This window comes from Schistocerca americana, chromosome 3 (assembly GCF_021461395.2).
Source record: "Schistocerca americana isolate TAMUIC-IGC-003095 chromosome 3, iqSchAmer2.1, whole genome shotgun sequence".
In the NCBI taxonomy this organism is placed as follows: domain Eukaryota; kingdom Metazoa; phylum Arthropoda; class Insecta; order Orthoptera; family Acrididae; genus Schistocerca; species Schistocerca americana.
Genome location: NC_060121.1, coordinates 880571328 through 880594951, shown reverse-complemented (window position 1 = coordinate 880594951; position 23624 = coordinate 880571328). Strand labels below are relative to the sequence as shown.

At 41.2% G+C, this 23624-nt stretch overlaps 1 protein-coding gene across 1 annotated transcript in view; it reads right to left on the bottom strand.

Annotated features, from left to right (window-relative positions):
- The window catches only part of LOC124605509, a 67756-nt gene that overhangs the window by 20950 nt on the left and 23182 nt on the right, over positions 1-23624 (bottom strand). The window lies entirely within an intron of this gene.

Genomic DNA, 23624 nt, shown 5'->3' with positions numbered 1-23624 from the left:
GAAAAAACTACAAAGAACGAAACTCATCTAGCTTGAAGGGGGAAACCAAATGGCACTATGGTTGGCCTGCTACATGGCGCTGCCATAGGTCGAACGGATATCAACTGTGTTTATTTAAATAGGAACCCCCATTTTTTATTACACATTCGTGTAGTACGTAAAGAAATATCAATGTTTTAGTTGGACAACTTTTTTCGCTTTGTGATAGATGGCGCTGTAATAATCACAAACGTGGTATCACATAACATTCCGACAGTGCGGATGGTATTTGCTTCGTGATACATTACCCGTGTTAAAATGGACCATTTACCAATTGCAGAAAAGGTCAATATCGTGTTGATGTATGGCTATTGTGATCAAAATACCCAACGGGCGTGTGCTATGTATGATGCTCAGTACCCTGGACAACATCATCCAACAGCCAGGACCATTCGCTGGATAGTTATGTTATTTAAGGAAACAGGAAGTGTTCAGCCACATGTGAAACGTCAACCACAACCTGCAACAAATGATGATGCCCAAGTAGCTGCTGTCGCAGCTAATCCGCACATCAGTAGCAGACAAATTGCGTGAGAATCGGGAATCTCAAAAACGTCAGTGTTGAGAATGCTACATCAACATCAATTGCACCCGTGCCATAATTCTATGCACCAGGAATTGCATGGCGACGACTTTGAACATTGTGTACAGTTCTGCCACTGGGCACAATAGAAATCATGGGACGATGACAGATTTTTTGCACGCGTTCTATTTAGCGACAAAGCGTCATTCACCAACAGCGGTAACGCAAACCGGCATAATATGCACTATTGGGCAATGGAAAATCCACGATGGCTGCGACAAGTGGAACATCAGCGACCTAGGCGGGTTAATGCATGGTTTAGCATTATGGGAGGAAGGATAACTGGCCCCTATTTTATCGATGGCAATCTAAATGGTGCAATGTATGCTGATTTCCTACATAATGTTCTACTGATGTTACAACAAGATGTTTCACTGCATGACAGAATGGCAATGTACTTCCAACATGATGGATGTCTGGCACACAGCTCGCATGCGGTTGAAGCAGTACTGAATAGCATATTTCATGGCAGGTGGATTGGTCGTCGAAGCGCCATACCATGGCCCACATGTTCACCGGATCTGACATGCCCAGATTTCTTTCTGTGGGGAAAGTTGAACGATAGTTGCTATCGTGATCCACCGACAAAGCCCGACAACATGCGTCAGCACATTGTCAATGCATGTGCAGGCATTACGGAAGGCGAACTACTCGCTGTTGAGAGGAATGTCGTTACACGTATTGCCAAATGCACTGAGGTTGACAGACATCATTTTGAACATTTATTGCATTAATGTGGTATTTACGCTGCAACAGCATGCGTTCTCAGAAGCGATAAGTTCACAAAGGTACATGTATCACATTGGAACAGCGGAAATAAACTGTTCAAACGTACCTACGTTATATATTTTAATTTAAAAACCCTGCCTGTTACCAACTGTTCGTCTAAAATCGTGAGCCATATGTTTGTGACTATTACAACGCCACCTACCACAAAGCGAAAAAAGTGGTCCAACTAAAACATTCATATTTCTTTACGTACAACATGAATATGTAATTAAAAAATGGGGGTTCCTATTTAAAAAAATGCTGTTGACATCCGTTTGACCTATGGCAGCGCCATCTAGCGGACCAACCATAGCGCCATCTGGTTTTCCCCTTCAGGCTAGACAAGTTTCGTTCTTTGTAGTTTTTTCATTTGACGCTTATTTCGTGAGATATTTGACCCAGTCATTATCAATGGACCACCCTGTATATGTACACATCTTAACTACAGACAAAATATAAACATTACAAATACTAAACAACTGCAAAACAGAGCTTGTCAATGTTGCTTGTGCACTGATCATAGGTTTTGCTAAGTCCTCCAGGTCTGCTCTGACCCTCATTCCAGCGAATAGACTCCACACTGAAAGGCCACCTCTGGTCATTAGTCCTACTCCTGTGATACTGGAACAGAATCAGTTGCGTTTTCAAAAACGGCCGCGAGTCGCAATTTGCATTTTTCATAATGGCCGGATTCGCTCTTCAAATGAACAAAGGCATCGTCAGAAGATGCAGTTTATAGTCGGCTGACAGTGTTATCTAGCCTTTACAATTGGCCGACAGCTCTGAAGATTAATTTGGCTGTACTTTAGTACTTAAACTTATGTTTAAAGTACAGTAGTAAATGAGGACACTGACACTGACAGCACCATAGATGAAGCTGACTGTCACTTTCATTTTTGATGCCGTCAATGTCATCATTTACTACTGCACTTTAAACATAAGTTTAAGTACTATAGTACAGGCAAATTAATCTTTAGAGCTGTCAGCCAACTGTAAAGGCAATCCTAGCCACTGCCAGCCAACTTTAAACTGCATCTTCAGATGATACCCTTGTTCATTTGAAGAGCAAAACCAAACATAATAAAAAACACAAAGTGCAACTTGTAAAACTAAGTTTTCGAAAACTTAGTTTTAACAACCCCCCCCTTCCCCCCCCCCCCCCCCCCCCCCCCCCCTGCAGACTCTTGGTAGACTCAGTTGAGTGACTTGGAGCTATTCCATTCATCTGTGGGGCCACAGGGGAGTCTTCCTAGTATGATCCAAATTTCAATGAGCTGGGATCTAGCACACCACATTTCTAGTACCATTAGCTACGAGTTCTTTGCATTTATTAGCGAAATTCCTTTTGCCTTCAATTGTGAAAGTGCTTTCTGGTAACTAAACGGACAATTTATGATAGAGTTGCTTTAGTTTTCTCTTTTCTGGCTGCTACTTCATATCAAACTGCAGTGAGACACAACTTCTCCAACAGTGCAGGCCACATATTGCTTGTAATACTTAGCACGTCTCAATGATAGTTGCACAACAACTGCTTTAGTAAAGTGAGATCAGTACCATATGGGGGATGTACAGCAACGCAACGCTAGTGCAGACATCCTCACAGATTCTTGTTATGCTTCCCAGGTTCTTATTTAGAATTTGCACACAACATTATTCCTGCCAGCCGCCTTCAGCTTTGTGTTCAGACAGCATTGCTTCAACACGAATCTGGTTCCATAAGAACCCAGGGCAAGAGTGAAGGTGTCATTTTTTCCAAAACAAATTGTTTTTCAATACAGTCCCTGTTTAAGGGTCTACACTTTGCCAATGGCCATCTATTTTTTTAACACTTCCAAAAATTTGTAATTGTCAAGCTAATCAAAAGGCGCCTCTCTCAATGATGACCACTTCATCTGAGCACAACTTTTTTACCTGCAAGGCATTCTTTTATGTTTGGGAAGAAGAAGAAGAAGAAGAAGAAGAAGAAGAAGAAGAGAAAGTCATAGGGACCCAGGTCAGATGAATGTGGGAGATGGGGTGGATGTGCCAACATTTCACAACACAATTCATGCAGTTTTGTGGCAACAACTTGAGACCAATGTGTTAGCACAATGTCAAAGTAAAACACTTTTTTTTTCTAAGCTGTCCAGTGTCTCATTCTAGTCTTGAACAATGATAGTTTTTCCTTTTTCTAAAAAGTCTATGTACGACACCCTTCACATCCCAAAAAATATCACCATAATTTTTCTGCCTGAAGGGATAGTCTTCACCTTCTTTAAAGCAGATTCACATGAAGCTAACAACTGCTTTGATTGTTGCTTGATTTGGACAATAAATGTGGAATACAGTTACTATGACAGCGACAACTTAACACAAAAGTCCTGCAGATGTCACTCAAATTGCTGCAAACAAAGCTCTGCAGTTGAAAGCTGCGCCTGCTTGTTGTCAGCAATCACAGAACCCAATACTCAGTGATTTGTTTTATCAGCACCCAGTCACATAATATATCAACACACCTATGGCCACTTCTACTTTGTACACTTTCATTCGATAACACTGTTCTACAAAAAAAAAAAAAAACTTTTTCTCTATTTCTGATAAAAAATATTGTGATTCTAGTTGTATTTTGAGTGCTGAAGTGAAAACTGTTTTCGGTTTTTCTCTGTCAGGGATAGTTTATGAGTAATTGCAATTTTATTTCTCTTTTCCGTTTCTGATATAGTGCAGCAAACGTGAGGTGAAATTCAACAAACAAATGCACATCTTTATGATGTTATAAGTTCATCACATTAATGGAGGGTGGGATCTAACTTATAACACAGTAACGTTTGTGTATACACTTTGAAGCATTTATTTGACATGAGAAATTACAGAAAATTGACAAACAATGAGCCACTGCCTTGTAATGCACATCACTTTTTTCTCTTGTATTGTGAATCTTTCTTCTCTCGAATGATATTCTAGCAATAATCTGCTAACATAGAAGGTACCCACTTCCCTTCATAGCACCTTTCTATGGTAGAAATGTCTTTATGGAATCTTTCCCCATGTTCATCCGATACGTCACTACAACTCTCTGTGAAGTAGTCCAGATGAGAGTCCATCATATGTACCTTCAAAGACATATTGCACCCCAAATCCTGATATGCTTTGATCATATCCTTCACCACTGCTTTGTAGTTAGTAGTTCTTCTTCTTCCGAGGAAGTTTTCTAACACCATCTTGAAACAGTCCCATGCAGGTTTTTCTTTATCAGTTAAACATGCTTCAAAATTTGCACCTTTCTGCAGCTCCCTGATTTGTGGGCCCACGAATACACCTTCCTTTATTTTTGCAGCTGAAACACAGGGGAATTTGGTAGCTAGATATGCAAACCCACAGCCTGTTGGATCCATGGCCTTCACGAATTGTTTCATCAGGCCAAGTTTGATGTGAAGCGGTGGAAGTAGTATATATTCAGGAGCTACCAGACTTTCACGTTGTACATTCTTTTCGCCAACTTTCCATCTTCGCCTAGGCCATTTCTTTTTCACGTAGTGATAATTTCGGTCTCGACTATCCCACTCGCAAAGAAAACAGGCATACTTTGTGTAGCCTCGTTGCATTCCCAGTACCACAGCAATTACCTTGAAATCTGCACATATTTTCCATTTGTGTTCATTGTATTTTAATGAATTTAGCATCCTTTGTACGAATTCGTAATTAAAGCTACTGGAACAGAGGGTATTTTATTTCTGTTATGGAGCGAAACACCCTTCAGACTTGTTTTCGATGCATCTATGAAAAGTCTCCACTCCTGTGAAATATAAGTTAAGTTCAGCATTTTCATCAGGCCAGCAACGTCATTGCAAAATGTCAGTGCTTCGTCAGTTGAAAAATAAGAAATAAAGACATGTTCTCTGTGCCTGAACACACTGATTTTAGTACTTTGGTGCAGCAGATTACACTCTTGTAATCTTGAACCAAGCAGCTGCACCTTTTGTTTACTTAGTCCTAGATCACGTACTAAATCATTTAAATCTGCCTGTGTTGACAAATGTGGCGATGCCTCACTTGTGCAGTGATATAAAGAATCATCATCTGTGATTTCTTCAGTACTACTTAATTCACTGTCACTCGGAATTTGACCTCGAGTTCTTGAAGGTACTGGAAGGTTGTCGGAATACTGCACTGGCATTCTCACTGAAGGCAGATCTGGGTAAACAATGTGCCTCTTTGACTTTTTGTTTGTGAAACCCTGAATTTTTGTTAGACACAAATAACAATCAGTAACATGGTCCTTAGGCTCCCTCCACACCATGGGAACAGCAAGCAACGCCACATTCTCTTTACCTTCCTATCACCAAATTAGTTAGCAGCAACATGTAGCACAACAGAAATGTGGTGCCCATGCTTTATCTTGGTCTCCTACCTCTACTCCAAAGTAATGTTTGTATGCTTTCTTTATGACTGAAGAAATGTTCTTCCTATTTCTGGCAAAAGTGAACTTCCCACAGATGTAGCAGAAGTTGTCCGGCTTATATCGACCTCCACGACGACGTGGTATTTCTGCAAATTTAAAAATACCACTTTGGTAATACACCTGTATTAAATTAATAGAAGGGAACTTAGAGGAACGCTGATGTGTAAAAACAAGCAGTCATTTTACCTTCAGCTCCAGGCTCAATCAGTTTACACACAGGAACTAAAAAATACAACCATGCTCGGAAATATGGCAGACAGTTACATGTCAGCCAAAACACCCACTCGTTAAGACTGACAGAAATTGCGGCTAACACCACTGTTGTAAACTCGATGCACCTGCCCCTAGAAGGCGTGAAGCTTTACAGCCGACGCAGCGACCGGCTGTCGCCGTTCGAGTCAAAGAGATGTTTCAGGTGGTCTTAATGACATAGGTGTGGTGGGGGATAACCTAATGATGTCTGATTCTTCCCGCCTGCTGTTGCACAAAAAATTATCACGTTCTATCACTACTGGATGCGGCAACATACCCGTATTTCTCTATAACGTCTCTGTGTTTGCCATTAATTGTGAATATACATATATATGCATATTACATAAGAAGTATCCCTGACAACAATATATTTTGTTTACATATTTGAATTTCCCACGGTAAAATGGTCTAGAAGCACATACTTTAATATCAGAAATAGAACCCATGTCGAACAGTGTAATCAATGAGAATCATGTTTAGGATTACATCACTGATTTCTTCAGCAGGTACATCTGCCAGGTGTCCTAGACAATCCTCATCAAAAACTGATAATGAGGCCACAGTTAAATTTGTTGACATGATGTTTAACTCTTGTCAATGACAGTGAAGGGTAGCCATAAAAGCATTCAATTTTGCTTTTATCTTGTCATACTTTTCCCATACAAAACCAAAAACATTAACCACCAAACAATATTTCACTTTCTCCAACTGGCAAAAATACATAGCACAACTTAGTGAACCCCCCCATGAACCATGGACCTTGCCGTTGGTGGGGAGGCTTGCATGCCTCAGCGATACAGATGGCCGTACCGTAGGTGCAACCATAACGGAGGGGTATCTGTTGAGAGGCCAGACAAACATGTGGTTCCTGAAGAGGGGCAGCAGCCTTTTCAGTAGTTGCAGGGGCAACAGTCTGGATGATTGACTGATCTGGCCTTGTAACATTAACCAAAACGGCCTTGCTGTGCTGGTACTGCGAACGGCTGAAAGCAAGGGGAAACTACAGCCGTAATTTTTCCCGAGGACATGCAGCTTTACTGTATGATTAAATGATGATTGCGTCCTCTTGGGTAAAATATTCCGGAGGTAAAATAGTCCCCCATTCGGATCTCCGGGCGGGGACTACTCAAGAGGACGTCGTTATCAGGAGAAAGAAAACTGGCATTCTACGGATCGGAGAGTGGAATGTCAGATCCCTTAATCGGGCAGGTAGGTTAGAAAATTTAAAAAGGGAAATGGATAGGTTAAAGTTAGATATAGTGGGAATTAGTGAAGTTCGGTGGCAGGAGGAGCAAGACTTTTGGTCAGGAGATTACAGGGTTATAAATACAAAATCAAATAGGGGTTTGAGTAGGTTTAATAACGAATAAAAAAATAGGAGTGCGGGTTAGCTACTACAAACAGCATAGTGAACGCATTATTGTGGCCAAGATAGACACAAAGCCCATGCCTACTACAGTAGTACAAGTTTATATGCCAACTAGCTCTGCAGATGATGATGAAATTGATGAAATGTATGACGAGATAAAAGAAATTATCCAGGTAGTGAAGGGAGACGAAAATTTAATAGTCATGGGTGACTGGAATTCGTCAGTAGGAAAAGGGAGAGAAGGAAACATAGTAGGTGAATATGGATTGGGGGGAAGAAATGAAAGAGGAAGCCGCCTTGTAGAATTTTGCACAGAGCATAACTTAATCATAGCTAACACTTAGTTCAAGAATCATGAAAGAAGGTTGTATACCTGGAAGAATCCTGGAGATACTGAAAGGTATCAGATAGATTATATAATGGTAAGACAGAGATTTAGGAACCAGGTTTTAAATTGTAAGACATTTCCAGGGGCAGATGTGGATTCTGACCACAATCTATTGGTTATGAACTGCAGATTGAAACTGAAGAAACTGCAAAAAGGCGGGAATTTAAGGAGATGGGACCTGGATAAACTGAAAGAACCAGAGGTGGTACAGAGTTTCAGGGAGAGCATAAGGGAACAATTGACCGGAATGGGGGAAAGAAATACAGTAGAAGAAGAATGGGTAGCTCTGAGGGATGAAGTAGTGAAGGCGGCAGAGGATCAAGTAGCTAAAAAGACGAGGGCTAATAGAAATCCTTGGGTAACAGAAGAAATATTGAATTTAATTGATGAAAGGAGAAAATATAAAAATGCAATAAATGAAGCAGGCAAAAAGGAATACAAACGTCTCAAAAATGAGATTGACAGGAAGTGCAAAATGGCTAAGCAGGCATGGCTAGAGGACAAATGTAAGGATGTAGAGGCTTGTCTCACTAGGGGTAACATAGATACTGCCTACAGGAAAATTAAAGAGACCTTTGGAGAGAAGAGAACCACTTGTATGAATATCAAGAGCTCAGATGGCAAACCAGTTCTAAGCAAAGAAGGGAAGGCAGAAAGGTGGAAGGAGTACATAGAGGGTTTATACAAGGGCGATGTACTTGAGGACAATATTATGGAAATGGAAGAGGATGTAGATGAAGATGAAATGGGAGATAAGATACTGCATGAAGAGTTTGACAGAGCACTGAAAGACCTGAGTCGAAACAAGGCCCCGGGAGTAGACAACATTCCATTAGAACTACTGATGGCCTTGGGAGAGCCAGTCATGACAAAACTCTACCATCTGGTGAGCAAGATGTATGAGACAGGCGAAATACCCACAGACTTCAAAAAGAATATAATAATTCCAATCCCAAAGAAAACAGGTGTTGACAGATGTGAAAATGACCGAACTATCAGTTTAATAAGTCACAGCTGCAAAATACTAACGCAAATTCTTTACAGATGAATGGAAAAACTGGTAGAAGCGGACCTCGGGGAAGATCAGTTTGGATTCCGTAGAAATGTTGGAACACGTGAGGCAATACTAACCTTACGACTTATCTTAGAAGAAAGATTAAGGAAAGGCAAACCTACGTTTCTAGCATTTGTAGACTTAGAGAAAGCTTTTGACAACGTTAACTGGAATACTCTCTTTCAAATTCTGAAGGTGGCAGGGGTAAAATACAGGGAGCGAAAGGCTATTTACAATTTGTACAGAAACCAGATGGCAGTTATAAGAGTCGAGGGGCATGAAAGGGAAGCAGTGGTTGAAAAGGAAGTGAGACAGGGTTGTAGCCTCTCCCCGATGTTATTCAATCTGTATATTGAGCAAGCAGTAAAGGAAACAAAAGAAAAATTCGAAGTAGGTATTAAAATCCATGGAGAAGAAATAAAACTTTGAGGTTCGCCGATGGCATTGTAATTCTGTCAGAGACAGCAAAGGACTTGGAAGTGCAGTTGAACGGAATGGACAGTGTCTTGAAAGGAGGATATAAGATGAACATCAACAAAAGCAAAACGAGGATAATGGAATGTAGTCAAATTAAATCGGGTGATGCTGAGGGGATTAGATTAGGAAATGAGACACTTAAAGTAGTAAAGGAGTTTTGCTATTTAGGGAGTAAAATAACTGATGATGGTCGAAGTAGGGAGGATATAAAATGTAGACTGGCAATGGCAAGGAAAGCGTTTCTGAAGAAGAGAAATTTGCTAACATCGAGTATTGATTTAAGTGTCAGGAAGTCGTTTCTGAAAGTATTTGTATGGAGTGTAGCCATCCATGTATGGAAGTGAAACATGGACGATAAATAGTTTAGACAAGGAGAGAATAGAAGCTTTCGAAATGTGGTGCTACAGAAGAATGCTGAAGATAAGGTGGGTAGATCACGTAACTAATGAGGAGGTATTGAATAGGATTGGGGAGAAGAGAAGTTTGTGGCACAACTTGACTAGAAGAAGGGATCGGTTGGTAGGACATGTTTTGAGGCATCAAGGGATCACAAATTTAACATTGGAGGGCAGCGTGGAGGGTAAAAATCGTAGAGGGAGACCAAGAGATCAATACACTAAGCAGATTCAGAAGGATGTAGGTTGCAGTAGGTACTGGGAGATGAAGAAGCTTGCACAGGATAGAGTAGCATGGAGAGCTGCATCAAACCAGTCTCAGGACTGAAGACCACAACAACAACAACTTAGTGAAATGGCTTTAAATCCAAACTGACCTATGAATCTCAGTCATTTTAATAAGTGGTGTCTAAAAGATTGCAGCATAAAATGCAAACACCAACTGGTGTTGGCAGTGCCATCTGCCTTCAAACACAGATACTTACTGCATTGCCCTCATAAAAAGGTTTGCATTTCCATCCGCCATCCTTGTTCAACAGACCTAGTGCAGAATTTCTAAATTCCTTAATCTCAATGGAATTGTGAACTCTAATCTTTCTACCTATACTGCTGAAATCCAGCTCATATATGGCTGTGTCGCAGCAGAGTGCCTTCCATTGTTTCCCTGTGTTTTATTCAAATCTATTGGCTTCATACGTTTCATCAGTTACTGAACTTTATCTGCTGTACACGGCTCAGGCTTCCAACTAACATTTCATATATAAAAAACTCTCACACAACAAATTCTCATCCTCCTCGAACCTGACCTGTTTGACCCATTGCAAATACCTCTGTATGAATTTTAATCTCTCTGGTTTTACCTTCATGATCTTTCTGTGAGATGAGATATATGTAGGAGGAAGCAACATATCAACTGACTCTTCAAGGAATGCAAGTTCTCGGAATTTTAACAGTAAACCACACCGTGATGCACAATGACTCTCCTGTAGCATTTGCCACTCCAGTTGGACGAACATCTGTGTGATGCTTTCACATCTGGTAAATGAACCTGTGGTAAGGTTCAGAGACTAAGGAACAATACTCAAGTATCCATCAAATGAGGGTATTGCAAGCTACTTTCTTTGTTCATGGCTTCTCCTGAGGTTTCGACCAACAAATCTCAATCTAGCATCTGAATTCATTACGACTGGGTTTAACTGTCATTCTACTTTATACCGTGCATATTCCCAGATGTTTAATGGACTGGATGTTTCCAGTAATTGTGTACTCAAACAATTACAGATTTTTCTACCTTTATGCCAAGTACTTTGTATTTGTTCACGTTAAGGGTCAGCTTCTAAATCATACACCAAGTGTTTGTACTCTGCAGGATTCTCCGCATTCCACTACATTTTTCTACCATTCAGACCTCCGTTTATGCATCATCAGTGAACACCCACGTGAAGCTTCCAGTTTTGTCCACTAGGTTTGTTATACACTGCTAGGAAAAAAAACAGTACATCCTTTTAGCGGTCTCCAATTCACTCAACAGTGCACATGGAGTACATGAAATAATTACATTTACAGATCAATAGCACAACCGGTTCAGAGGTACCAGATATTGACTCCTGTCGGAACACCCAAATTAGGACGTGGTATACCACATAGACGGCATTGCAGGTATTGACTCTGGCAAATATTGTCCTGGGATACATTATTCTACACCTGCTCATGCTGTCCATGTAGTTCTGTAAACGTTGTTGGTTGATGAGTCGCACAAGTCACTTCTCTTCCCATCGTATCCTGCATGAGCCCAACTGGAGACAAGTCCAGAGATCATGCTGGCCAGGGAAGTTGCTGCATGTCTTTCAGAGCACAGTGAGTTTCACTGGCAGTGTGTGGGTGAGCATTATCCTGTTGGAACAACACATCAGCTTCCTGTTGCAAGAATGACAAAAGAATGGGTCTAACAACATTCTACACATACTGACTGCTACTTAACATCCCCTCCAGAAACACCGAGGTTGAACGAGAGTTGCAGCTTATCGCACCCCAGACCATAAGGCTTTGGGTGGGGCCTGTGTGTCTTGGATGAAAGTCCTCTACGAGGCAGCACTCAACAGATCTACATTGTATGCATGAACGACCATCACTTGTACATAGGCAGAATCTGTTTTCATTTCTGGAAACCATAGTGCACCATTCCGTCTTCCAAGTGATCTTCCGATGGCACCAGTCACATGTTGATGCTGTGGCAGAAGTTGAAAATCGGCAAGAAGTGTGCGTGCCCATAGTTCCACTTTTAATAACTGCCCATAGTCCCACTTTTAATAACTGGTTTGCAGCAGTCAGTGTTGATGTATCTCTTATTTGTGCTGTGGTAGGTGTATGATCTGCCACTACTGCTCTTACAATATGAAGATCCTGGCAGTCGTCTGTGCTTTATGGACATCCACAATCTCATCTACGGGTGTGAGAATGTTCACGTGACCACTGATACCAGCATCGTGCACAACTGACTCAGCACGTCCATCTTGTGTTGCAGTTCTCCAAAAGGGCAATCCTGCCATTCAGAAGGCCACAGGTTGACCTCTGTGGAACTCACTCAATTGGCTGTAGGAAGTAAGAGTGTGTCTCTATGGTATGGCTGTCTGCTTGCTTCGCATGTTCGCATTACACTGAGCCTTCTGGCTATGAGCATTCCCTATTAAAGGGTAGACACAGATGGCACTTTGGTAACTATGCCACTATGCTACCTGTTGGTGGACAACGTTGAAATCATTATCAGTACATCTACTATGCCCCACATGGCACATGCCATCATCGGATCCAAATTGACATTATCTTTCCAGGTGCACTAATTTTTTTTTTCAATCTATATATTGTGAATAGTAATGGTCCTGTAATACTCATTTGCAGTATGCCTGAAGCTACTTTAATGTCTAAAGATTTTTCTCCAGTAAGGATGACGTTTTTTAATTATTTATTTACTTTACACTTCTAGTTCCATACTGCCAAATTGAGAAGCAAATCTCCACGGTCATGAAACGAGTCAGTACATGAACTTAACATAAATAAAATATAATGTAGATGAATCCCATGCAGATGACCAGCTACAAGTGCATATTACCACAGTCGGCAATGTAACATGGGGAATAGCTTAATTTTTCCAGGAACTCCCTGCCACCCATTTCACGTAAGTGCCACAAAGATAAGATATGAGAAATTAGTTCCCATGCAGAGGCATATATACAGTCGTTTTTCCCTTGCTCTATCTGTGAGTGGAACAGAAAAGGATACAACCAGTAGTGGCACGGGTCAACCCCCCACCCCCCCCCCACCCCCCCCCCCCACCCCCACCCCCCGCCACAACCATGTACTGTGCAGTGGCTTACAGAGTATGTATGCAGGTGTAGATAGAACAGAAGGACTGATACATGAGGAAATTCTTCAGTTTGGATTTGAATGTGTGAGGATTACCCCCAAGATTGTTTAATTCAAGTGGTAGGTCACTGTAATGGATGCTACAGAATGCTGCATGCCTTTCTGCACAAGAGTCAAGGAAGGTGTGAGCCAACTGCAGATTTGATTTTTGCCTAGTATTAACTGAGTGAAAGCTGCTAATTCTTGAAATTCTGGGGTCAATAATTTAAAATTTGAAGGCACCAATGAAATTTCAAGTCAGTGATATTTACCGCTGGAAAAAAAATTGAAAAAGAATTACAGTACTGTTATATACAATGAAACATGTTATTATCCTCTAAAAATATTTACAAAACATTTGAAATAAAGAAAAACAACAATAAGCATAAGTTAAGTACATGATTTAGCATTCATAGTGGACAACGGTGTGATAAACTTTCAAGCAGGGGGATACACAACCCAACATTACATTCAGTGCACTCATATGAAGTGTCCTTTCTTCCAGCCTTCTATGTTGAACATTTCTTCTTTTCGCTACACACCACATACCTCCTCTGTCCTTTTTTCTTACCTACTGGAATGTTGACATGATTAGGGAAGTGTTTTTCTGAGAGTCGTGCTAATTTTGATGATCCACGTGGAAAGCACTCTGTCGAATACCCAGCAAACAACACCAATCCTGTACATACTTCTAGAATAAACTGAGAGGTGGCAAGTTTTTTTTTTTTTTTTTTTTTTTTTCTTTTTGATTATGTTATGCAGTATGGAGGCATTTGGTACTGCCATTATTATGTACAGCTAGTTTCCTCCACCACTTCACAGTCTTGTGATCTAGAGCCCCATACGATAGTCACTGATCAAATAGGTCCAAGACAGCTTTGTTTTTACTGTAGTCAACAATTGCTGCAGGTTTCAGTTTCTCCATTGCTCTTCTTGTTCTGACTCTCTGCAGTTTAGCTGTGTATCCAGATATCTCTTACCTTTCCAGCACAAGGTGAGCACATTCCCTTTGCAACGGAAGACCTGTTCTCCTGTTTTCAGCTTTGATCTCTTTTAGCGGTTTTGGAAGTCCTTTCCTGTTTTTCCATCACTACCCCCAACGAGACCAGTATTACCTTCAGCTAATTGAACACTCGTGTAGAAACGATCAACATACACAGTGTGCCGTTTACCCAGAAGCTTATTGGTTGGTTGGTTTAAAAGGGTGGGGGATGGGGGGGCGTGGGGGGGGGGGGGGGGGGGAGAGGGACCAAACTGTGAGGTCATCAGTCCCTTGTTCCCAGTAGAACAATTACCCAAGGGAAATAAGAAAACAAAGATGATGTACGGCACAATAATAGGAAACAGGAAGATCCAGAAGAACAACAGAAGGACAATAAACACTACAATGGACAAAACAGGCCAAGAAAACCACAGAGAGATGCAAGAAACAGGGAGAAGAGATTAAAAAGAAGAAAGCAGATTACCATGGCTGGCTGACCATGAGAATAAAAAAGGAGAAGCCATCCACTCTGCAACATATTAAAACCTCCACCCTATAAGCCCTAGGGTGGAGGACACACAGGGACAAAGGACATGCGCTAAAACTCAAATCAAATGATAAAACCCACCCTCACGAATAAAACGTAAAACTAAAGCTGCCGTTGAGGCATTATCGCCCAATACCAAAGGCAGGGAGCTGGGAAAGTTAAAAGTCTGCCACAGAGCGGCTAAAAGTGGGCAGTGCAGCAAGAGGTGGACGACTGTCATTTGGGAGCCACAGTGACACTGAGGTGGGTCATCGTGACGGAGGAGGTAACCACGTGTGAACCACGTATGGCCAATGCGGAGTCGACAAAGGACAACTGATTCCCTGCGAGAAGCCCTCATGGAAGACTTCCACACATTCGAAGTCTCCTTAATCACACACAGTTCGTTGTGCATACTGTTATGCCACTCTATCTCCCAAAGCCGAGAAACCTTATGGCGTAAGACAGAACATGGGTCAGTTTCAGACATGCCCATTTCCAGGAGTGGTTTCCACGTAGCCTGTTTGGCCAGCCTGTCAGCAAGTTCATTGCCTGGGATTCCGACATGTTCTGAGGTCCACACAAACACCAATGAATGACTGGAGCGTTCCTGGGCAGAGATGGACTTCTGGATGTCCACCACCAAAGGATGGCGAGGGTAGCACTGGTCGATAACTCGTAAGCTGCTCAGGGAGTCAAAACAGAGAAGAAACAACTCACCAGAACAGGAACGGATGTACTGAAGTGCACGAGATATAGCCACAGCTCTGCAGTGAATACACTGCAGCCAGTGGGCAAGGAATGCTGTTCAATATGGCCTCTGTGAACATAGGCGAAGCCAACATTACCATCAGCCACTGAGCCATTGGTGTAAACAACTTCAGAGACCTGGAACACATCAAGAATGGAGAGGACGTGACCGTGGAGAACAGTGGGGTTAACGGAGTTCTTAGGGCCATGCAAAAAGGTCCAGATGAAGCTTCGGCCGAGGTGTAGACCATGGAGGTGTGCGTAAATGGACCTCAAGTAGAGGTGGTAAAGGGAAGGACTCCAGTTCGGAAGAAGGCCAAACTCAATCGTGAGCCTTGATCTGGGCGGCTGATGCGGGAGATGAACTGCCACAGGTGCGAAAAGGAGACGGTAATTCGGATGCTCAGGAGAACTACAAATGTGTGCAACATAACTGGTGAGCAGTTGTGCATGTTGGATCCGCAATGGAAGGGCTCCGGCTTCCACCGAGACATTGGTCACCGGACTGTTTCTAAAAGCTCCCGTCGCTAGGCGAATATCACAGTGGTGCACTGGGTCGAGTAAATGTAACACTGAGGGCGCCGTCGAACCGTAAACCAGACTCCCATAGTCAAGGCAGGATTGAACAAGAACTCTGTAGAGCTGCAGCAGCGTAGAGCGATCTGCACCCCAGTTGGTGTTGTTCAGGCAGCGGAGAGCAATGAGGTGCTGCCAGCACTCCTGCTTAAGCTGATGAAGGTGAGGTAGCCAAGTCAATCGGCTGTCGAAAACCAGACCTAAGAATCGATACGTCTCCTCTACAGTGAGCGGATCGTCATTAAGATAAAGTTCCGGTTCCGGATGAATGGTACAACTGTGCCATAAGTGCAAGACACATGACTACGTGGCTGAAAACTGGAAGCCGTGGGCTAGAGCCCATGACTGCGCCATGTGAATCGCTCCCTGTAGGCATCACTCAGCAACACCAGTACTGGAGGAGCAATATGTAATGAAGAAGTGATCCGCATACAGAGAAGGGGAGACTGTTCTGTGCCTATTTGCTAAGTTGTTTTACGATGGTTAACTTATATAGCTCAACCCTAGACCAAGATATCAATAACCCCCCACCATCCCTCCCGTAACTACAAAAGCTTGTATTCCAACCTCCAGTTAAACCATACAGCTTAACCTCAGACAACATAAGCCACTAGGGTATGGCATCTCTTCATTCAGTGTGCCCTCTACAGCAACATTTCACTTCCACTCCAAAACACACATCATGGCTTGATGATGTCACACAATGCATCACAAGTACGTCACAGGTCAAAGGGAATGGGTGGTATCCTACGAGCTCTCGTACATACGAGGTACCTGGGCGAATAAGATTTGCTACCATCCCTAGCTTGGCGTTCCTCCCATGTCGGGGCCAGGGAGGGGAATGATTTAGGATCATACTTCCTTGCATTGTACTGAGACTTGGAACGCTTAGAGACTGCTGGCATTTGATCACCAGCAAGTGGTGATGTGGTACGCTTCATCACGTGTCATCCACCCTGATGCTATCCACTCCAACCAGGGGCTCTCCCCAAGGGCGCCACCCAGCTGCAGCAATGGCCACCTGGCAGGATGGCCATTGCCGGGAGTCCCAATGCCCCAGGGTGATGTACACCTACTCCTTGCCATACATGGGGAGTTAATGGCGCAGGCATCAGCCCAGCGATCCCTTTGTAGTCAGGGGGCTACAACTAACAGGGTACATGGTGGCCCCACCACAACAGACTGGATACCGTGCAGGATACGAGGTGCAAAGAATTCCACGGCCATCGTAGACGAAGAAAACAACACTGCATATGGAGGAAAACGTGCCCAGGAAGGTGTCCTTGCTCAACAGATGGAGGATGAGTGGGACTGTAATGTCACAACAAGAAAGTGGGCCAAAGATCTCAATGCATGATGGACATAACGTACCATGTAAGGTGCCCTTCCCCTATTGGCTCGCTCTTCAGGAAAATTTTGAAAAATGGAGATCAAACCCTACAGGGGTCCATCACATAAAGGCCGAAAGGTGTGAGACTCCTTTTAGTCGCCTCTTACGACAGGCAAGAATACCTCGAGCCTATTTTAAAGCTTATTGGTCAAACGCTTCACAACGTTAGAAGCACTATCGTCTACTGTCTCATCTCTTCCATGGTATAAATCAAAATTCCAGATATATCCTTGTCTTGATTCAGCCAAAATGTACAGCTTCAAACCATATTTGTTTGGTTTATTAGCCATATAAACCTTGAAGCCAAGCCTACTCTTTCTCTGTAGGGACAAATTCCTTCGAGTGTTATTACTGTGTGAAGACAGTAATTGTTCTCGAAAGAACAGAATACTGTTGATGACCGTGCAGCTTTTCCCAGGAATAAATGGTGACTAACTGAAACCCTCAGCTGCCGACAGGTGTTGATATACCTCGATGTGGACAGTTGAAAATGTGTGCCCCGACCAGGACTCGAACCCGGGATCTCCTGCTTACATGGCAGATGCTCTATCCATCTGAGCCACCGAGGACACAGATGAATAGCACGACTGCAGGGACTTATCCCTTGCACGCTTCCCGTGAGACTCACATTCCCAACTGTCCACAATATTACACATGTAATGTACCTTATAGACATTTGCCCATCCACTCATTACTCGCGCACGCTTTGGCGATTCCCGTAAGAGTTTGGGCAACCTGTGCACATTCGCGACGAAGGTCAATGGCTGGGTTATTACTGTTTCCTCTGGATAATAAAGTTTTGGAATTTCTCTCTCAATGAAATATGGAGAGGTCTAACTTTATAAAGTGCATCAAAACCTGGTTCACCTTTCTTTTTTGCCTTTGTGTTATCATTGATGTAAAACATAGATAAAATGTTTATAAATCTATCTCTTGTCAAAACAGTGGGACAAAAATTACAGCTGACAACAGGATCAGTACTCCAGTGGCTCTCAGTTATAGCGATATGCAGCAAAATAGCAAGGAATTTTTTCGTATCTGCAATTGTTACAGTTTTTCACTGTTTGCACCTAGAATTAGGCAGAAGATTATTGTCAGACCACAGCTTAGCAAGTTTTTTCCTGGCACAACAATTTGTCTGTACCATTGTTGTTATGAGAGTATTGTTGAAGAAATAGAAGAATATATCTGAAGAATCCCCTCATTCATTAATAGATGCATTCTGTACCAATCTTTGAGGTCATGTGTATACAGCTATGTCAGGAATTTCATCAACATCTGTCCAGCCACCATCAGTCACTTCTACTTCTTTTTCTACTGTGAGTATTCGCAGATGTAGAAGGCAAAACATGATATGATTCATTACCTGAAGTACTTGCAGGAGCATAATTCATAATATAAAATTCTGGGAAGCTAATAAAAGAACCATTTGCAGTGACTAAATCTGAAACAAATCTTGACTTACCGCTATTTTCAGATGATGTATAATCTGAATCATCATCAAACAGCCCTATTTCGCCATATGCAAACTCGTCAACAACTTCATAAATCATTTGCTCCAAACGTTTATCCTGTTCACTGCACATATCGAAAAGAAAATCAACACGAAAACACTCAAAACAAATGAAACTGAGAGGCTGCCAATGCCAGACAATGTCTACAATGTAAGTTACAATAACAAAGTCTCTCATAAACACAAAGTATTCCACTGAGTTCGCTGCTTCTATCTAGTGCTCGCATTTGAAACTATGAAGGCTGCAGACCACTCAGACTTCGCAGGAGTCGTAAATATACATTTGACTCCACAGAGAAACATTGTAACTGACAAGACATAATATTATATCGGCCACACAATTCTGTTTCATTCTGAAGATGTAATATTACATCGGCAGCACACTAAGTGTTAAAGAAAATAAATATTGAGAGGTCAGTGTCAAAATTCCCATATTCCTGAACACGGGTCGACAAGAGGTTCGCGAACTTACAGGACATATTGCTTAAACTGCGCATTTCTGAGCCAAAAATATCCTTTGTGAAAGGGAAGAGTTATCCCAGAATATAATGATGTATGCCAGAAGTGAATAAAATAAGCAAAGGAGACTACTTTTTGAGTTGGACCCTCACTTATAGCAGATACTGTTCTAATAGTAAATCTAGCAGCATTCAGTTTTTGAACAAGATCCTGAACTTGGGCTGTCAGTGCTATATTCTATTTGCTAGGAACTCTTCAATCCAATAACAGAGATTGTCTACACTCTGTAAGCTCTTATTTTGTTCACTAGACAACAGTGTGGACTGTATTGAATACCTTATGGAAGTTGAAGATTACAGCTTTGACCTGGCTGTAAGTATCTAATGCCTTCCGGGTCTTGTGAAACAACACAGCAGTCTGGGTTTCACAACATTGTTATTTGCAGAATCCATGATGATTCCTATGGTGGAGATAGTCTCCAGCAAGACCATATTACACAAATGTAAACAATGTTCAACAACAGGAGAGCTCCAGTCATAGAGCAGCAAATAGTCCAAGAGCAGCAGCATATAGTTTGTATACATCAATTTGTTAGTAGTTTTCTGAAGTACTACTGAGTAAAATTGAACTGTAGCTGTGTATTTATTTGTTTTTAATAGTGCTATTTATTTTATCGTAAACGATTGTGTATTTTTTCAATCATTCGTGTAGACTGAGTTAATTGTAGCTTAGTTTTCCACTCCTGTAAGTGCTAGTGCCACTTTATTTAGTTAATCTATGCAACCTCTGTGACTTGCACTGATTTGTAAATTTATTTGTGATTTCATATAATTTTTAAAACAGTAGGAAATTGATAGGCACTGTGTTTGTTGTGTGCAGAGATAGGGAACTGGCTGCTGTCCAGCAACAGCTAGAAACTGTGTCGGCCACAGTCAACATCCTTTAGGCCACTGCCCTAAACTGCAGTGAAGTTGCAGCAGCAATGGCAAAAGCTGTGATGCCTCTGGTGCCACTGGAATCTCCTAGCATCCAAAGAAGAGTGGTATGCTTGTCACGTGATTGTTCACATGGTGGGAAGGCAGATGCTCGATAAAATCCATTGGCACATGTTACAAGAGAGGTGTTGTGCATCACGAACAGGATTTCTGTTGAAATCTTGAGTTTACTTTTTAAGATCACCTCCCACATATGTCTCACGAAATAATCACAATGAGAAAAGTAGAGAAATTAGATGTTATATGGAGATTTACCTACAGCAATTTTTCACACACACCATTTGTGAATGTAACAAGAAAGGGGGGAAGTAAGTACCCATCGCTTGCAGAGTATAGATGTTGGTGTAACTGATATTAGCAATAGTCTTGTGCAAGCATTTGATGACCATATTTGAAAGCAGGAATGACTCCAGTGAGATACAACAGGCTAAAGCTAGAAGTTCTTTCTCATACTTTATGTTGAATTGCAGAGTAGCTGCTGCTTTTATTGGTTACCCTCAGACACCGTAATGGAAGGTTCATCTGTGTTTATATTTGTTTATGCTTTTTTAAAATCATCAGTTAATTGATAGTCCCACCAACTGTGATTTTTTCTGTGCACATGAGCAATGGAATGATAAAAAAATGAATTTGCGGATTTATGGATGACTAAATATTCATGTTCATGTGTGAAGCAGATGAACATCTGTAATCACTGAAGACTTGCTGCAGAAAATTTAAAAAAATCTCAAGTTTCAAGAACTGTTCTTTATGAAATTATTACAGAATGCTTAACTACCAAAAGCTGTCCTTGCCTTGGCTACCGAAAATGCTGTACAGTTGGTACAAAATCAATCTAATAGCCAGTGCTTTGAATTTCCTTCAACAGTACAGCAATGAAGATGTGAATGTTTTAAGCTGAACTGTCACTGGAGGCAGAACGTGTGGTTCATGTCACATCTGAATCAAAACAAAAATACATGGATTGGAGGCATTCAACATTATATTTGAAGAAAGCGAAGTTGAAGCAAAGAATTTTCGCACGAAGTGCACTGTGTTTTGGGACAGACAGAGAAGTGTATTTGTCTTCACCGCCACTACAGGTATAATATGTAGTACAATATAGAGGTTGGATAAAAAAAATGGAAACAACAAAAACACAGACATTACCATGTCTAATATCGTGTAGGAAATCCACTGGCATTCAAAACTACTTCCAGTCATCTCAAAATGGATAAATACAGGTTCAGTACAGTTTCCAAGGGAATCTTATATCATTCTTCCAGGAATATAGTGACAAGTTCTGGCAATGATGATGGAAGTGGATATCGATTGTGCACACTTCTCTTCAAAGTTCAGCACAAAACCTTAATAATACTGAGATCAGGTGAATGTGGGGACCTGGGCAGATGCAACAATTCATCCTCGTGCTCACAAAACCAGTCCTGGATAGTGCAATCTATGTGACAGGGGACCCTGGACACAAACACTGTATCATGGGTTGGACCCAATCAGCCAAAATGGTCACATAATCCTCAGCAGTAAGGTGATATAGCAGAGCAACCAGGGCACACATGGAATACCATGATAAGGCTGCCCAAATCATCACTGGACCCTTGTTACGTTTGACACTTTGAGAAATTGGAAACAGTGTGAAGAGAGATTCATCTGACCAAATGACCTCCTTCCATTTGCTCTACAGTCCAGTTTTTATTACTTTAGCAACACATTTTCCTGTTACCTTCTGCCAGAAGGTGGAGCCACTGTCTCTGAATGCTAGCATACATAAAACCTCTTTTTATGTGTGTGTTCTCCTGCCACTGCTTGGTGAGTAGAGTTTTTATCTATTCAATTACATTATATTAAAAACATCTAATGCTGTGTATCTTGATCTCAATATATTCCAGTTAAGTCATTGTTCCACAGAATGACTCAATTCCAAGTGTTCTTTATTTTTATGAGCAGATCTGTGCACCCCATAACATGATTGGCTCCTATGTAACACGGCAGATAATTCAAATTTCAACCATGGTCATTTTTCGCACTGTCAAGTGTACATCTGACTGATTACACTAGGTGGTCCCACCATCATAATTCGCTGAGCTCTGCATCACCATTGGATTTAAGCCTCTTCCTTCTATTACCACCACCAACATCATCAACAACAGCAATATAAAAAATTAACATAACACCACACAAAACTCTACAGAAATACAGAAATTTTCAGTACCGGGAATAGCTCTGATCTATGTTGTCATTAAAATGGTGACACAAGCAACTCATAAAAATCCAATTTGTCGACTATGACATCATACACACAACAATAATAAATACACAACAATGATAAATACACAACAATGATAAATACACAACAATGATAAATACACAACGATAATAATTTCCTAATAATACAAATATTAAAAATAATCTAAAAACAATACATAACTAACAGGGTACTCTCACAAGGTCAGAGTTTTTGAAGCTCATGTTGGCCACCCAAGTAAAAAAAAAAAAAATTAACCTCTCATTAATTTTAATCTCCATGAGACCCATAAACAACACAAAATCAATAAATGTAAAATTATAAAATAATGAGAAATTTTGAAAAAAATTTGATCATCTCCAATTAACCTATATAGTTACATTCAGCTCTGTGATACACAAGTGCAAACAACTATACAGAAGAATGATAAGCAGTAATTTCAGGTCAACAAACAATACTGCAGATAGTAAGCCTTAATTTTTCAAACCACTTACACCTGCAAATCGATCTCCATAACGTGCTTTCTCGACAGCACCAACTAAATCTGCCGCAGATTTTTTTCCAAATTTATGGCATCTAACACATTGGGTCAATACCTCATTATATTTCATAATAGGATTCACAGCAATTACATATCAAAAACACACAACAACCTCCATATTTTGGAATTACAACACATTCAACTACTTTCAAACAGTCAACAGTCAAAATTCACCAAAAGAAAGTGCAAACAACATCTACTTTTGTTGTAAACAAGACAACTGGCAGCATTGGTCATAACATGTTTGGAATTATTTATTACACAGCACATCAATTTCAGTCCTTGTACGACCATCTTCAGTGCTAAAGAAGTATAAGACATAACATCAGACATGAAGACCATATAATAAAACACAGCATAAGCATATCAAGTACAATACAGTTCTGATGAGTACATACAAAATATTTAAGTCCCGAAGACTCCTCCAACAAAAGCACATATTACAACTTCAACTTAGCATCTATACAGAAGAACATAGCAGC